General features: G+C 42.2%; 1 long non-coding RNA gene across 1 annotated transcript in view; it reads left to right on the forward strand.

Annotated features, from left to right (window-relative positions):
• Nucleotides 1-3,649: 3,649 nt before the first annotated feature.
• LOC139568332 (uncharacterized) overlaps nucleotides 3,650-19,367 on the forward strand; it is a 49,103-nt gene continuing 33,385 nt past the window's right edge. Inside the window, exon 1 of the long non-coding RNA XR_011673580.1 lies at nucleotides 3,650-3,795. This is a non-coding gene — a long non-coding RNA (uncharacterized lncRNA). The remainder of the gene's footprint in view (nucleotides 3,796-19,367) is intronic.

The raw sequence follows: 19,367 nt of genomic DNA on the forward strand, positions 1-19,367 counted from the left end.
CCTTTTAACTGCCAGAAATGATTCAGGGCTGAATGACCTTTATTGCATTGAATTGATTGTTTGTAATTCATGTTACATAATAAAAAAGTATATTTTATAATGCCATTCAGGCTTTTCATCTACTATGAATTCACTGCACACTATTGAAGAAGAGAATCGTGTTTTCAGATTCAAAATATTGTCACATTGAACCATGTCACAGACTGTAGTATAAAACTCTGTGGATGGAGCTGAAACAATGATGTGACATCTATTCTGCCATCTTGATGCACGTTCCCCATAGCCTTCATTAGATCATGCCTTCTCAGTATGGACGAGACTAGTGTGTTGGTATTTGCTACTTAATGCATGTTGTAAATATAATATACTGGTAGTATGGTAAGTACATAACATATACATTGAGTGTACAAAACATTAGGAACACCTGCTCTTTCCACAACAGACTGACCAGGTGAAAGCTATAATCCCTTATTGATGTCACTTGTTAAATCAATCAATCAGTGTAGATGAAGGGGAGGAGACAAGTTAAAGAAGTGTTTTTAAGCCTTGAGACAATTGAGACATGGATAGTGTATGTGTGCCATTCAGAGGGTGAATGGGCAACGTGTGCCATTCAGAGGGTGAATGGGCAAGACAAAATATTTAAGTGCCTTTGAATGGGGTATGGTAGTAGGTGCCAGGCGCACTGTGTGTATAAAGAACTGCAACGCTGCTGGGGGTTTACACACTCAACAGTTTCCTGTGTGTAACAAGAATGGTCCACCGCCCAATATACATCCAGCCAACTTGACACAACTGTGGGAAGCATTGGAGTCAACATGGGCCAGCATCCCTGTGGAACACTTTCTCCACCTTGTAGAGTCCATGCCCTGACGAATTAAGGCTGTTGTGAGGGCAAAAAGGTGGGTGCAACCCAATATTAAGGTGTTCTTAATGTTTTGTACACTCAATGTACAGTCAACTTCAAAATTATTGGCACCCTTTATAAAGATTTGTACAATAAATAATACAAATACTGAGCAATATTGTACCCTAAAAATAATGGGAACTTTTTATTATTTATTGTAATTGTTACGGAACCGTTTAAACAACCTTAGTGTTTCACTATACTCACATTGTTCAGGGGACCAAGGCTTGTTGTTCTGTAACCTGACTAGTTGTGTGCATGAACATGAGAGTATGAGTGTGTGGACCGTGTGTGGGGACAGTGGATACTAAATAAAAGCCCTGCTGGTGGGAGATGGTTCAGCTGATTAGCTCAGTAATCGCTCCCAGCTGTGCACAGACCTCTAATGCAGACCAGAGCTTCCTCCACTGGCCCCGCCTCCACTGGTCCCTGGGGATGGGATGTGTATCATAGTAGTGTGTTGAATAACTGGCCCCTCCTCCACTGACCCCTGGGGATGGGATGTGTATCATAGTAGTGTGTTAAATAACTGGCCCCGCCTCCACTGGTCCCTGGGGATGGGATGTGTATCATAGTAGTGTGTTGAATAACTGGCCCCTCCTCCACTGGCCCCTGGGGATGGGATGTGTATCATAGTAGTGTGTTGAATAACTGGCCCCTCCTCAACTGGCCCCTGGGGATGGGATGTGTATCATAGTAGTGTGCTGAATAACTGGCCCCTCCACCACTGGTCCCTGGGGATGGGATGTGTATCATAGTAGTGTGCTGAATAACTGGCCCCTCCACCACTGGTCCCTGGGGATGGGATGTGTATCACAGTAGTGTGTTGAATAACTGGCCCCGCCTCCACTGGTCCCTGGGGATGGGATGTGTATCATAGTAGTGTGCTGAATAACTGTGGCCTACCACTCTTTTTACCTACAAAACATAACACAATTGCTCAGAGAAAGAGATTTTGTTTCACAAGTAATACACATGTTTCAAAATACTCAAATCTCCGCCACCTAAAAAAAAAAAAAATGTTTTACCTTACTAACGACCTTTATGCAAATGAAGATCATCAGCATTTACATTTGTTGGATTCTCTCCATAAGGCTAAAAAAAAGATGCAGTGCCTTAGACCACTGTGCCACTCAGGAACCCTTCAAGAGAGCCTATCGGGGTGGAAATGGCGTTTAATTGTAGATTTGGAGACTTGGTGACCCGAAGATGCGACCAGGTGTTGTTATTCTCCAACTTCGGCCCTTGGATATTTCTTAGCTTCCCGAACCATCGTCCTCACTGTGTGTGGGAATAACATTTACTTGTGCAACAGAATATTTGTATTAATTGTGCTGTCAATGTTCACTTGAACCAAGTGTAAAGGACGTCACGCTGCTTGCTTTGCGATCACCACTTCTTCCTGATTCGGCACGTACAGTGCATTCGGAAAGTATTCAGACCCCTTTCTGCAGCATTGAAGGTCCCCAAGAACACAGTGGCCTCCATCCTTCTTAAATGCAAAAAGTTTGGAACGACCAGGACTCTTCCTAGAGCTGGCCGCATGGCCAAACTGAGTAATCGGGGGAGAAGGGCCTTATTCAGGGAGGTGACAAAGAACCAGATGTTCACACTGACAGAGCTCCAGAGTTCAAGGACAACCATCTCTGCAGCACTCCACCAATCAGACCTTAATGATAGTGGCCAGACGGAAGCCACTCCTCAGTAAAAGGAGACCGCTTCGTGTTTGCCAAAAGGCACCTAAAGGACTCTCAGTCCATGAGAAACAACATTCTCTGGTCTGATGAAACCAAGATTGAACTCTTTGGCCTGATTGCCAAGCGTCACGTCCGGAGGAAACCTGGCACCATCCCTACGGTGAAGCATGGTGGTGGCAGCATCATGCTGTGGGGATGTTTTTCAGCGGCAGGGACTAGTAAAATAGTCAGGATCGAGGCAAAGATGAAAGGAGCAAAGTACAGAGAGATCCTTGATAAAAACTCGCTCCAGAGCGCTCAGGACCTCAGACTGGGGCAAAAGTTCACCTTCCAACGGGACAATGACCCTAAGCACACAGCCAAGACAATGCAGGAGTGGCTTCGGTACATGTCTCTGAATGTCCTTGAGTGGCCCAGCCAGAGCCCGGACTTGAACCCCATCGAACATTTCTGGAGAGACCTGAAAATAGATGTGCAGCGACGCTCCCCATCCAACCTGACAGAGCTTGAGAGGATCTCTAGAGAAGAATTGGAGAAACTCCACAAATACAGGTGTGCCAAGCTTGTAGCGTCATACACAAGAAGACTCGAGGCTGTAATCGCTGTCAATCTCACAAACACATGACCTCCTGAAGCGGAACACCTCCTGAAGCGGAACATACCGAAGCTCAAACCCAGGACCTCTACCTCACAAACACATGACCTCCTGAAGCGTCTTAACCAGTCGCGCCACCAAAAAGCTAACTATTCAGCAGCACAAGTGGAGACACTGCAGGCTGAGGACTGAGTTTCACAGCTCCCCATCTGCTACACAAGCAATGACAAGTCCATACCCGATTAGGAAAAAAGTATTTTAATGTATTCGGTAATGTTACATTTATCCAGATTTACCAGAGGGTTCAAATTGCAATGAGTTAGAGGCTAGATCGCTTCGTCAGCATAGTGGAGGCTTCACACTTTTATGAGAAGGCTATAAATATAATCCACAGTGGCGGGAGAGGTTGGAATGAAGGCCAAACAGTGTCAGAAGGCAGTCATGGAGCAGTGAGCAGTTACCAACTCTGTCAGCTTACATTAGTTGCAGGTTTTGTGATATCTGTGGTTCTGAAACCCAATGTCCACCCTCCATGCTGACTACATTGAAGACGCATGTCAGATCCCAGAACGTCTGGATTAGATGTTTATTAACAGGTCAGTTAACCACATCATATGATATAGCAATCTGATGTGGCACACAACTATTACTTGATGCACTGCAACCAATAAGAGACTCTGGAATCATGATCCTATGTGACCTAAAGAGAAAGGTCCTGTCCCAGGGCCATGGAGTGTGAGGGCAAGTGTCAGACACATTGGTTCCACACTGATGTCACTTCCATGTTGTGATTTTGAACAGAATCAGAGTTTAACATGTAAATAGGAAGTGGATTATGAATAGATTCTGAAAGAGGAAACATTAACTACTTGAGGAAGGGAGGTCAGCTAGAAAGTCAGTCTGTATGCCACATTATTGTAGCTATTAGAAAGCTATTGGGGTGATTCCTCAAGAAACTAGAGCAAAAAATAATCATTATTTTGTGGATTATCACAACATTTAATCCATAGAGGGTCCGTTGGAGGAAGGATTGTTGACATATATTTTACATTTGTTTTACTTTTTCGGGGGGGGGGGGGGGGGTGTTTTTATCGGGGGGGAAATGTTTTGTTTCACAGATATTTTGTTCCACCAGCAGGGCTTTTATTTTGTATCTTTCTTTTGACATCCCCTTTTAGAGTTTTCTCTATTATTATGGATAATTACAAAAGATACTCGTATCATAATGATATTTGGAAAATTCTCCATATCCTTTAAGATACCGTTTTGTCCCGAGTACTCGGTACACCCTGATTCTACAGTATTATGTGAAGAATGGTTTAATCCACATGGAACTGTTACACTTGAAAGTTATCAAAACAATTTTGTTTAGAATATCTACATAAATTCAGCAATCGCATGCTTCTCATATTACTCTGTAAGCTACTCAGTCTGAGAAGTGTGCCATCCTCCTGCATCTCAGATCTGCATGTAGTTGTTGTACTCTGCTTGCTGGACCCATGAAGCAAACTCTGTCATATCCCAGATGAAATGTCATGTTCTCCATGTTCTCCACCTCTCCTGCCACCTGACTTCACATGAGAGCAGGTCCTACATCTCAGCAAGGCACTCATCAGCTTCCACCTGTGCAGGGGACACATTGACTCTGTACCACTACTTGCTGTGTATAGCCTCTTTTATGAAGTTCACTTAGCACCTATAATCATGTTTAGGCTACTGATGTTTTCATAGTTGTAACAAAGGCACTCCACTAATAAAATGGATTGAACGTTAGAATTTTTGTTTTGCATATAGCCCTCAGTAGCCTAACATAAACGAAGGAAAATGCTATTGTGTTATTTGAAAATACATATTTTTCGTATTCTAACGTTACCCCCTTAAACACAACTACATTATAATTTTTGTGATAGTATATCTGAAATTTATTAATTACACTGTTAGAATGTTGCAGTCAGAATTGGGGAAGGTTCCCTCGAGGCCCAGCGGTTCTGGTGTTAAACTGGACAACCTTCTATTGAACACCTTCTATTGAACACCTTTTATTGAACACCTTCTATTGAACACCTTCTGTTCAACACCTTCTATTGAACACCTTCTGTTCAACACCTTCTATTGAACACCTTCTATTGAACACATTCTATTGAACACCTTCTATTGAACACCTTCTATTGAACTCCTTCTATTGAACACCTTCTATTGAACACCTTCTATTGAACACCTTCTATTGAACACCTTCTATTGAACACCTTCTGTTGAACACCTTCTGTTGAACACCTTCTGTTGAACACCTTCTGTTCAACACCTTCTGTTCAACACCTTCTATTGAACACCTTCTGTTGAACACCTTCTATTGAACACATTCTATTGAACACCTTCTGTTGAACACCTTCTATTGAACACCTTCTATTGAACACCTTCTATTGAACACCTTCTATTGAACACCTTCTATTGAACACCTTCTATTGAACACCTTCTATTGAACACCTTCTATTGAACACATTCTATTGAACACCTTCTATTGAAGACCTTCTATTGAACACCTTCTATTGAACACATTCTATTCAGCACCTTCTATTGAACACCTTCTATTCAGCACCTTCTATTGAACACATTCTATTGAACACCTTCTATTGAACACCTTCTATTCTACACCTTCTATTGAACACCTTCTGTTCAACTCCTTCTATTGAACACCTTCTATTGAACACCTTCTGTTCAACTCCTTCTATTGAACACCTTCTATTCAACACCTTCTATTCAACACCTTCTATTGAACACCTTCTATTGAACACCTTCTATTCTACACCTTCTATTCAACACCTTCTATTGAACACCTTCTATTGAACACCTTCTATTCAGCACCTTCTATTGAACACCTTCTATTGAACACCTTCTATTCTACACCTTCTACTCAACACATTCTATTTAACACCTTCTATTCAACACCTTCTATTCTACACCTTCTACTCAACACATTCTATTAAACACCTTCTATTCAACACCTTCTATTCTACACCTTCTACTCAACACATTCTATTAAACACCTTCTATTCAACACCTTCTATTCAACACCTTCTATTCTACACCTTCTATTCTACACCTTCTACTCAACACATTCTATTCAGCACCTTCTATTCAGCACCTTCTATTCAACTAATTTACAGGCAGACAGGAACACTTTCCATTTTTCTAATCGGTCTTACAATAGAGCGACTGGATGTGAAGTGTTAAACACTGATCATTGGTGGGCTTGGCTAGGGTTAGTCCCCTGCTCCCCCAGAGACGCTTGTGTTCCAACAGCTGCAGCTGAAGGGATGTTGTGGGATTCCCAGTTTTATTTATGTTCTCTGTTATGGACTTGACTTATATTGTCCTTGACTGTGTCTTCCTGCAATCTCTGTTGTTTTTACATTTGAAAGTCTAAAAATAAAGCTGTCCAAAAAGAAGCAGGTATTTGACTGGTCTGTTTACTAATGGCCATATCAGTTATAAGTTTCATATATGGTCACATCCTCTGGTGCACAGCTCAAATTGCAGCAGATCTGCCAATAAACCAATGTCAAATTACCTGAGATATATTGCTGAGGAAGCTGGATGTATTTTTGACACACTCGTTTCTGAACATGGCCATATTGGGATTGGAAATTATGTGTTGCTTTGGCACGCTTCTTGTAACTCTGCCATCGACTGTATGGGATCAAATTGGAGTTTCAAGAACACTTCAGCAGGTTTGATACCATCTCTATGACAGAGGGTCATATAGTAATCCTAAACGACTTTAGGCTGCATGTATTTCTGACACCTATGGTTGGAGAAGGTCACTGACGGGGGTAATAATTTGGACTACTTGTTTGTCCAAAGATCTGTACAGCTTGTTGAAAAACACAACAGCTCCACATTGAATCCAACTGTTTCTCCTTGTAAATGTATTAGATTAATATTACATTTATACCTCCATTGACTTCACACTGCATGCTGAAAGGTGAAGACATCATACCTATACTGTGGACCACAGAGAGATCTGATACAGGCCAGCACATTGTTTTGACCACCCTAGTCATAGACTGTTCTCTCTGTGTAACCGATGTGAAATGGCTATCTAGTTAGCGGTGGTGCGCGCTAATAGCCTTTCAATCGATGACGTCACTTGCTCTGAGACTTTGAAGTAGTGTTTCCCCTTGCTCTGCAAGGGCCGCGGCCTTTGTGGAGCGATGGGTAACGATTCTTCGTGGGTGACTGTTGTTGATGTGTGCAGAAGGTCCCTGGTTCGCGGCCGGGTCGGGGCGAGGGGACAGTTATAAAGTTATACTGTTACATTGATGCTGTTGACCCGGATCACTGGTTTCTGCGGAAAAGGAGGAGGTCGAAGGTGGGGTGAATGTAACCGATGTGAAATGGCTATCTAGTTAGCGGTGGTGTGCGCTAATAGCCTTTCAATCGATGACGTCACTTTCCCTGAGACCTTGAAGTAGTGTTTCCCCTTGCTCTGCAAGGGCCGTGGCTTTTGTGGCGCGATGGGTAACGATGCTTCGTGGGTGTCAGTTGTTGATGTGTGCAGAGGGTCCCTGGTTCGAGCCCGGCGAGGGGACTGACTAAAGTTATACTGTTACATCTGCTACCGCAAGGCAAGTGGTACTGGAGCACCAAGTCTAGGTCCAAAAGGCTTCTTAACAGCTTCTATCCCCAAGCCATAAGACTCATGAACAGCTAATTCAAGGGCTACCCAAACACCTCTTTTACGCTGCTGCTACTCTCTGTTTATTATCTATGCATGGTCACTTTAACTCTACCTACATGTACATTTTACCTCAATTACCTCAACTAACCGGTGCCCCCGCACATTGACTCTGTACTGGTACCCCCTGTATATAGCCTCGCTATTGCTATTGTTATTTTACTGCTGCTGTTTAATTATTTGTTACTTTAATTTAAAAAAAAATGTTTTACTTATCTATTTTTTACTTAAGAAGTTAAGAAGAAAAAATGTGTTAAAACATTGTTGGTTAAGGGCTTGTAAGCATTTCACTGTAAGGTCTACACCTGTTGTATTCGGCGCATGTGACAAATACAATTTGATTTGATTAGTCGACCATGAAGTCCTGAATATTGCTGACAGCGTAATATATTTACAGAGAGACATGTGACCTGGAAAATAAGATCTGAATTAACCGAGCCAAGATTGGTTGTTTTGTGGATCCATGCAACAGCATGTGACATTTCATATCCAGATTTAGATTTTTACTGGCTGTGACATTTTAATAGATGAAAAAAAATGCTGACGTGAGCCAAAGCTCTGGGGTGTCTCAGGCAAAACTACTTTGTCACTACTTTGTGAGCACAGAGTCATTTTTCCAGGACAAAATATATTAAATGAAGAGTTACTATCTGAACCCTGCAAGGCCCTGCTAAAATACTTCAAATATGTACAATAACAGTTTTATAATGACAGTTTATTGAACTGCTTAATGACATCTGGCAGTTAATAACAGTAGATAAGGGGCCTGTAACTCCTGTTCTGGACAGCCCATCCACCTGGTATTTCAGTTTCAAGTTTTAATGTCACGTGCACAAGTACAGTGAAATGTCTTTCTTGCACGCTCTAAACACAACAATACAGTAATCAATATACAAATAAGAAATAAGAACACGACCAAGTAAGACATCATAATATATACAGGGTCAGTAAGTTCCAGTACCATATTTACAATGTGCAGGGATACTGGAGTGATAGAGGTAGATATGTATAGTGGTAAGTTGACTAGGCATCAGGATACACTATATAATGAAAAACACAGGAGCAGCAGCGTATATGAGGATTGTATGTGAGTGGGTGTGTGTGTAGAGTCAGTATAAATGTATGCATATTATGTGTGTGTAGGCAAATTATGGAGTGAGTGTTTGTATGTTTGGGGCCCTGTGCCTGTGCATAGAGACAGTGCAAAAAAATTAAATGTCAAGGGTCAACTCAGATAGCAATTTAGCAGTCTTATGGTTTGTGGATAGAAGCAGTTCAGAAGTCTGTTGGTGTCAGACTTGATGCACCGGTACCGGTGGTCGTGCGGAAACGGAGAGAAAAGTCTATGGTTGGGTTGCTGGAGTCTTTAATGATTTTCCGGGCCTTCCTTTCACACCGCCTGATATAGAGGTCTTGGATGGCAGGGAGTACTGGGCTGTCTGCACCACCCTCTGTAGTGCCATGTGATCGAGGGCGATGCTATTACCATACCAAGTAGTGATGCAGCCAGTCAATAGGCTCTCAATGGTACAGCTGTAGAACTTTTGTAGGATTTCAGGGCCCAAACCTTTTCAACCTCCTGAAGTAGAAGAAACACAAGTGTGTGTGGGCCATTTAAAATCCTTAGTGATTTGGACGCCGATGATCTGAATCTTGAGGGAGCGTGCAATTGGCATGCTGACTGCAGGAATGTCCATCTGAGGTGTTGCCACAGAATGTCACCTGTCTGAGACCAGCCACCCAGACAGATAATAAAACTGTGGGTTTGCCCAACCAAAGAATTTCTGCACAAACTGCTAATCTGTGTGCTCATCGTCCTCACCAGGGTCTTGACCTGACTGAAGTTCAACGTCGTAACCAACTTCAGTGGGCAAATGCTCACCTTAGATGGGCATTGGCACGCTGTCAAGTTTTGGCAGTATGTCCAACAAGCCTCACAACCTCAGACCACGTGTATGGCGTCGTGTGGGTGAGCGGTTTGCTGATGCGCCCAATGGAGGCAGTGGGGTTCTGGTATGGCAGGAATAACTTACGGACAACAAAGACAATTGCATTTTATCGATGGCAATTTGAATGCACAAAGATACCTTGACGTGATCCTGAGGCCCATTGTCATTGTTGTTGTCCTGAGGCCCACAAGACATGTCACTCATTGAGCATGTATGACAGACAGCATGTTCCAGTTCCCGCCAATATCCAGCAACTTCGCACCGCCATTGAAGAGGAGTGGTACAGCATTCCACAGGCTGCAGTAAACAGCCTGATCAACAATATGCGAAGGAGATGTGTTGCGCTGCATGAGGAAATTGGTGGTCACACCAGATACTGACTGGTTTTCTAGTATACAATGTCCAAGACGTCTGGCAAACAATCAGAAACATGATGTTGCATAACTTTCAGATATTCTATTGCCAAGGGCTAACCATACATTTTAGTTTTCCTTTGCAAAATGTTTGAAGATATTTTTCATTGCGTGCTCTAATGCAGGGTTTCCCAACCGTCTCCACGGGGACCACCTGACGTGTCATATATGTGTTGTGACCTCCAACTGGTACAGCTGATTCCAACAGCCAACTATCTCCAAGTCCTTGACTAATAGAGTCAGGTGTGCCAGTTCAGGGCTACAACACATTTGTGAAACATCTGGTTGTCCCCGAGGAGACAGTTGGGAAGTATTAATGAACATGACCCACCTCAAGCGCCTTACTCTTTATTACAAAATCTCCAAACAACATGTAGTAACTACTCATCAATAGAGGGTACTAATGTCCCAAATCTCCAAACAACATGTAGTAACTACTCATCAATAGAGGGTACTAATGTCCCAGGGCCTTTTTATACTTGACACTGCAAAAGTTTTTGGATGTCCCTGAAAGAGATCATTGAAGAGAATCGGAGGAGCCTAAAGCATTGGGGAATCGGAGGAGCCTAAAGCATTGGGGAATTGGAGAAGCCTAAAGCATTGGGGAATCGGAGGAGCCGAAAGCATTGGGGAATTGGAGAAGCCTAAAGCATTGGGGAATCGGAGGAACCTAAAGCATTGGGGAATTGGAGAAGCCTAAAGCATTGCCGAAACAGTTAACCTCTCCATCCTAGCATATTTATAGACAACGTGTGTGAATGTTTTAGGACCACGGCTGTACTCAGCAAGGGCTTCCCCTGGAAGGAAGTGTGTATGGACTACCGTAAATTACAGCTCAGTGCGACAGAAAGCTCTCCACAAATACAGTTCAGAGTAGTAGCCAGTCGTCCTCACTGAGCCCTTTGCCTCAGCAGCTCTGGGCGCCAGAAAGCTCTCCACATATACAGTTCAGAGTAGTAACCAGTCGTCCTCACTGAGCCTTCTGCCTCAGCACTGCATTCCTACTGGATCTCCTATTCCTCTCAAGCTTCAGGTGACTCCTCAAATGAAGGAACCAGCAGCCAGATGAAACAAGAAGCTGGTACTGTGTCCAGATGCATCATTCAAACAAAAACATAAGCCAGCGACAGAACTCTGCGGTCCCGTTCTGTGAGCTTGTGTGGCTTACCACTTCACGGCTGAGCCGTTGTTGCTCCTAGACGTTTCCACTTCACAGTAACAGCACCTACAGTTGGCCGGGACAGCTCGATTAGGGCAGGTATTTTACGGTGCCACATTGAAAGTCACTGAGCTCTTCAGTAAGACCATTCTTCTGCCAATGTTTGTCTATGGAGATTACATTGCTGTATGCTCGATTTTATACACCCGTCCACAATGGGTGTGGCTGAAATAGCCGAATCCACTAATTTGACAGTACGGGTCAAAAGTTTGGACACACCTACTCATTCAAGGGTTTCTTTATTTTTACTATTTTCTTCGTCGTAGAACAACAGTAAAGATATCACAACTATGAAATAACACATACTGTATGGAATCATGTCGTAACCAAAAAAGTGTTAAACAAATCAAAATATATTTTATATTTGAGATTCTTCAAAGTAGCCACCCTTTGCCTTAATGACAGCTTTGCACAATCGTGGCATTCTCTCAACCAGCTTCATTAGATAGTCACCTGGAATGCAGCAAGAGGGAAGTGGATTATGAATAGGTTGGAAGAGGAAGCATTAACTACTTGAGAAAGGAAGGTTATCTAAGATAGTCAGTCTGTGTACCACATTCTTGTAGCTATTAGAAAGGTATTAGGGTGATTCCTCAAGAAACTAGAAAAAAAGTCCATGATTTTGGGGGATTATCACAACATTTAATCCATAGAAGGGTCATTTGGAAAAAGGATTGTTGACATATATTTGACATTTGTATCTTAAAGCATAATTGAGAAATAAATAATTTAAGTTGGAACATTTGTAACATTTAATGACCCTGTTAAAATCAGATATGTGGTTATCGTTAACGGCTGAGCAGTACATGACGAGAGGCGGGGAGTGTTTTGTAACTCCATACAAGTTAATTTGCTACATTTCATTGAAATTGTTGACATGTTGGCTTAGATGTGATGGTAGAAACACTTGAATTTAACATTGAGCATTGATCAATGCCTTCATAAGAAGCCGGTGGCCACCAGCTTCTTAATGTTTTGCTACACTGTACCTAATGAACACAACCCTGATTCCAATCCAACAAGTTGAGTACAACATTATTTAGATGATTGCAATATTAAAGTTTACTGTTATTATGACTGTTTGATATAGTATTACTTTTTGGTACATGGCCCTGACAGTGGGATAAATTGCAGGACAAAGAAGCAGAGGTTCCCACTATGGAGATTAAGACTATTACCAAAGCAGCAGTTAAACTGGACAACCTTCCATTCAACACTTATTCAACTCATTCACCGGCAGACAGGAACACTTCCCAATTTCCCCATGATTTAAATCAGTCTTCCAATTTTGCTACAGAATGTGAAGTATTCCACTTCTAAACATTGATCATTGGTGGGTCCATCTGTATGGTCATATCCTCTGGCCATCTAGTGGAGTCTGTATGGTCATATCCTCTGGTGATATCCTCTGGCCATCTAGTGGAGTCTGTATGGTCATATCCTCTGGCCATCTAGTGGAGTCTGTATGGTCATATCCTCTGGCGCAAATGGCAGCAGATCTTCCAATAAAGCAAAGCAAAATGACCTTAGATATGTCGCTGTGGAAACTGGATGTATTTCTGACACACCCGTTTCTGAACATGGTCATATTGGGATTGTAAATGATCTGTGGCTTTAGTTTGCTTCGACTGTATTGGGATCAAATTGGAGTTTCAAGAACAGCTCAGCAGATGTGGTTTGATACCATCTCTATGACGCAGGGTCATGAAGCATGAAGAAATCCCAAATGACTTTAGGCTGCCAGGTTCGGAACACGGCCATGGTTGGAGAAGGTCACTGATGGGGTAATAATGGTGGACTTGTTTGTCCAAAGATCTGTACAACTTGCTGAAAAACCCAACAGCACCCCATTTGATCCAAGTGTTTCTCCTTGTAAATGTATTAGATTAATATTACATTTAGTCCTCCATTGACTTCACACTGCATGCTGAAAGGTGAAAACCTCATACCTTTACTGTAGACCACAGAGAGATCTGATACAGGCCAGCACATTATTCTGACCTTATTAGTCAACCATAAGGTCCTCACATTGCTGACACCATAATAGATTTACAGCAAGACATGTGACCTGGAAAATAAAATCTGAATTAAACGAGCCAAGCTTGGATGTTTTGTGGGTCCATGCCACAGCATGTGACATACCACATCCAGATTTAGATTTTTAATGGGTATGACATTTTAATGGATTGAATCATGTAAAAAAAAAATGCTGACGTGAGCCAAGGCACTGGGGTGTCTCAGGCCAACTACTTTGCAGGTCATTTTACAGAACAAAATGTATTGGATCAGCAGTTACTATCCGATCCCCCCCAAGTCCCAAGGCCCAAGGCCCTGCTAAAATACAAATGTACAATAACCATTTTACAATGACAGTTTACTACATAGCTTAATGACATCTGACAGTTAATAACAGCATATCAGGGGCCTTCAACTCCTGTTCTGGACAGCCCATCCACATGTTGTGCAGGCTTTTATTCCAGCCCAGCACTAACACAGTGGGTTCAGCTAAAGCAAATGATCATAACCTTCAATTTAGCCCTGAATTACTAGAAATCAGGTTGGGATTCCTATGAGTTGGGAGCCATCAGCCAATGAAGAAGAATAGAATTGACTACTCTAAAATGGTCTGCTGTCACAGACACTATAATGGCACTGCCCATGCTGTCACAGACACTATAATGACACAGATACAAATATGAGTCCTCTGTCTATCTGTTGTTAACACGCATGTCTGTCCTCTCATTGGCTAAAATGGTCCCACCTAATCTTGCCTCCTCCCGCCCGCCTTCCATCTTTGAAGACATGTATTTCCATTGTTAGAGTGGTCACTTAAATATCTTGTCAATGTAAACATTCTTTGGCAAAATCAACTTGTTGGGAAGGGTCATGCCACTCCTACAGGACTCCCAATTGCTCCTAATTACACCCCTATCCTCCAAACCTGTTACGACTCCCCAATCACCTCTCCTCTGCCTTTTTACACCCCTTTCATTTCCATATAGAAGTGGTTCACTGCACTCAGTTAGGATAAACGTCCCACTTGTTTTCACTGTACATCTATTATCTATTAAAGTCCCAACACCAGTTGTACACACGTGATACGTATCCTTGATAAGTCACACTGCAAAAGGGTAGACTATTGGCCTAACCCACTAAATGACAAGCTATTGTATCATGGGAAGTGGTTTGTCTAACATTTTAAAATACAACGATACAGTGCTCACTGCATTGTGAGAAGACCATGGCTGTAAAGTCAGTTGAGGTCTTTGTAGCCAAATGCACAGTTGTCTAGTTGGGTATGACAGCTGTACATATTCCTCTGACACTGATCTAAGGTCAGTTTTATCCCGGAGGGTAAACTTCTGCCCAGAGCAAGTTTGGAGCTTAGAGAAACATCTCCCTCAAATACAAAAATACAGGGCATAGATCATGCAAGATCTTTGCACATTAAAATAACTTAATGTCATAAACATTTAGTCTGCATGGTGCTAATGTTCTCTCCACCCACAAACACGGCAAGTAAATATATTGTCTAATAACAGTGGTATCGGTGCCAGAATTAGGCTGCGTTGGCAGATATACCAAACAATAAACCTTGGCTGCAGTGAAGATGAGAGCACAGTCCAAGAAATGAAAAGGCTTTGATGGGGTCCTTCCAGATGGTCAGAGCCCTGCTCAACTAGTGAATCCAGCAGATTCCCCCTATGAGGTTTCTTTAAGGTTATCTAAGCAATAACAATAACCCTAGAGAGGTAACAAATAAATACAGTCCGTTCGGAAAGTATTCAGACCCCTTGACCTTTTCCACATTTTGTTACGTTAACGCCTTATTCTGAAATGGATTAAATTACTTTTTTTGCCTCATCAATCTACACACAATACCCCATAATGACAAAGTCAAAACAGGTTTTTAGAATTTGTTCCACATTTATAAAAAATACAAAAACAGAAATACCTTATTTACATAAGTATTCAGACCCTCTGCTATGAAACTCGATATTGAGCTCAGGTGCATCCTGTTACCATTGATCATCATAGAGCTGTTTCTACAACTTGATTGCAGTCCACCTGTGGTAAATTAAATTGATTGGACATTATTTGGAAAGGCACACACCTGTCTATTTAAGGTCCCACAGTTGACTGTGCATGTCAGAGCAAATACCAAGCCATGAGGTCGAAGGAATTGTCTATAGATCTCCGAGACAGGATTGCATTGAGGCACAGATCTGGGGAAGGGTACCAAAAAGGTACCCAAGAACACAGTGGCATCCATCATTATTAAATGGAAGAATTTTGGAACCACCAAGACTACCTAGAACTGGTCGCCGGGCCAAACTGAGTAATCGGGGGAGAAGGTCCTTGGTCAGGGAGGTGACCAAGAACCCAATGGTCACTGACAGATCTCCAGAGTTCCTCTGTGGGGATGGGAGAACCTTCCAGAAATACAACAATCTCTGCAGCACTCCACCAATCAGGCCTTTATGGTTGAGTGGCCAGGCAGAAGCCTCTCCTCAGTAAAAGGCACATGACAGCCCGCTTGGAGTTTGCCAAAAGGCACCAAAAGGACTCTTAGACCATGAAAACAAGATTCTCTGGTCTGATGAAACCAATATTGAATTATTGTCCCTGAATGCCAAGCTTCACATCTGGAGGAATCCTGGCACCATCCCTACGGTGAAACACAGTGGTGGCAGCATCATGCTGCGGGATGTTTTTCAGCGGCAGGGACTTGGAGACTAGTCAGGATCAAGGGAAAGATCAACGGAACAAAGTACAGAGAGATCCTTGATGAATACCTGCTCCAGAGCGCTCAGGACCTCAGACTGGGGCAAAGGTTCACCTTCCAACAGGACAACAACCCTAAGCACACAGCCAAGACAATGCAGGCATGGCTTCGTGACAAGTCTCTGAATGTCCTTGAGTGGCCCAGCCAGAGCCCGGACTTGGACCCAATCTAACATCTCTGGAGAGACCTGAAAATAGCTGTGCAGCGACGCTCCCCATCCAACCTGACAGAGCTTGAGAGGATCTGCAGAGAAAAATGGGAGAAACTCCCCAAATACAGGTGTCCCACGCTTGTAGTGTCATACCCAAGAAGACTCGAGTCTGTAATCGCTGCCAAAGGTGCTTCAACCAAGTACTGAGTTTGTGTGTAGATTAATGAGGGGGGGGAAACTATGTAATCAATTTTAGAATAAGGCTGTAACGTAACAAAATGTGGAAAAAGTCAAGGGGTCTGAATACTTTCCGAATGCACTGTAAATACATACAAGAATACAAATAAATGAAATGGATGGCGTTTAAACCCATTCTGACACAAAGAGAAGAGTCAGGTGTGAGAGATAGAGACCTACACAGTCTATACATGCACATGCACTTTGCTGTATGTTTGCTATAGGCGCAAACTTGGGAACACCTACAAAATAATTTCCTTCTCTGTTACGGACATGTTCATTTTTTTATACCTTTTTTTTTTTAAAAACCTTTTCCAGAACAGGACACATGCTGATGCAGTTTGGAATACATAACCAATACCTTTCAGTGTTTTTGTTTTTCCTGTAACCCCCCCAAAAAGTGCCCTTCAATCTGGGATTTAAAATCATCCATCAGAATGAAATGATCCACCTTTGAATCCTTTTGCAAAATGTTCCACGATGATGGGGCATCAAAGCTAAAAGCACCTGTGTGTTATCAGAGTTTAACCCCCCCTGCTCTTCATTAAGTACCTGTGTGTTATCAGAGTTCAAGGTCCCCTGCTCTTCATTAAGTACCTGTGTGTTATCAGAGTTTAACCCCCCCTGCTCTTCATTAAGTACCTGTGTGTTATCAGAGTTTAACCCCCCCTGCTCTTCATTAAGTACCTGTGTGTTATCAGAGTTTAACCCCCCCTGCTCTTCATTAAGTACCTGTGTGTTATCAGAGTTTAACCCCCCCTGCTCTTCATTAAGTACCTGTGTGTTATCAGAGTTCAACCCCCCCTGCTCTTCATTAAGTACCTGTGTGTTATCAGAGTTCAACCCCCCCTGCCCTTCATTAAGTACCTGTGTGTTATCAGAGTTCAACCCCCCTGCTCTTCATTAAGTACCTGTGTGTTATCAGAGTTTAACCCCCCCCCCCTGCTCTTCATTAAGTACCTGTGTGTTATCAGAGTTCAACCTCCCCCCTGCTCTTCATTAAGTACCTGTTTGTTATCAGAGTTCAACCTCCCCCCTGCTCTTCATTAAGTACCTGTGTGTTATCAGAGTTCAACCCCCCCTGCTCTTCATTAAGTACCTGTGTGTTATCAGAGTTTAACCCCCCCCCCTGCTCTTCATTAAGTACCTGTGTGTTATCAGAGTTCAACTCCCCCCTGCTCTTCATTAAGTACCTGTTTGTTATCAGAGTTCAACCTCCCCCCTGCTCTTCATTAAGTACCTGTGTGTTATCAGAGTTTAACCCCCCCCCTGCTCTTCCTGAACTTCCAATGGAATTTTTTGTGTTGTTTTGTTCCTAACTTATTAGGTTCCAGAACTGTAGACTATTTCATATCTGTACCTACTCAAGGTGTAGTAACTGCCCTCTCTGATATCTGTGTTAGAATAGACAGTCTTTAATAAACACATGCTTTCTAAGATGGCCTCTTGTATTCCTTTCTTTACACTGTATAAATAAGGGCTCCTCACATTACAGACCCCAGGTCCCTTAACTCATCGTTCCTATAAGGCTTGTTCAACTTGTAAACTTTCCTGACTTGGGGGTGTATTCTTTATTCACATAATTTTTTACCATTTCAGAATATATGATATCGCAAAATGTTTCATACCCCACTTCTACATCAAATTGTGTTTCTCAACATCCAAGCTGTCATTTGATGAGTTCTCTCAGTGTGCCATTTCAGACCATAGGAAATCATTTGGCACATTTATTTTCATACATTTAGTCCTTTGTAGGGTATGTATATTTTGCCTTGAGTGAAGCTCAGTTATCGCTCAGAAAATGTATGGCCAACAGAAAAGGTCATAAATAAAGGTCATCATTGAAGCCAGCTCAGCTGCTCAGCGGTTAACTTCAGAGTGTAATTAAAGTTTGAGACAGTTATATCGCAGTCAGCAATATGAGTGGATAAGATGATTGAAATACTGTACTGGTGATATGTAAGTCATAAGAATCCTACTGGACCGTTTTAGCCAACTGAAATGTGAGACGAATAAAAGCTCCTCCAGAATCTTCAATAGAACATGGGCCGTTCCACATAATGAGTCCCTTTTGGGTAGTGAAACTTGGCGAATGAAAACGTTTTATTTCACCTAATTTTAACATTCCGTCACAAAGAGAACATGTTCAACTTAATAAAACACATGTTTTCCCATCTCAAGAGGTTCAACTAAATAAATACTATAGTAAGAGACTCTTAAATAAGGTAACAGGGTGGACCTTAACAAGTTGGAGGTTTTCATCTGAAATCAGCCACGAATCCCCTCGTGACAAGCTTGCTGTGTGCAACAGGGAAGGGCAATTGAATGCAAGCTTCACAAAAATGTGTTTCTTGTTGAAACATTTCTAGCCTGTCTATCTAAGGGTAACGGGGTTGACGTGTTATGCTCGATCCATTCCGTTTTCCACCACAAAACACCAGAAAATGGCCAAAAAGAGAAGAACTAGCTCACCTGCTTTTACACAAAGATTTGACTATTAGATGTTCAATGTTTGCTTTGAAAAAAATAACAGATTCATCATATTAAAACATTCAATTAAAATTTTCCTGAAAATGAATCACATGAAATAAATAATAATCTTCCAAAATGTATTTGTCAAAGCAACAAAACAACTAGCAATGATACAATTATGATGAAAACTTGGAGACATTTTGGGG

Source organism: Salvelinus alpinus, chromosome 2 (genome assembly GCF_045679555.1).
Source record: "Salvelinus alpinus chromosome 2, SLU_Salpinus.1, whole genome shotgun sequence".
Taxonomy (NCBI): domain Eukaryota; kingdom Metazoa; phylum Chordata; class Actinopteri; order Salmoniformes; family Salmonidae; genus Salvelinus; species Salvelinus alpinus.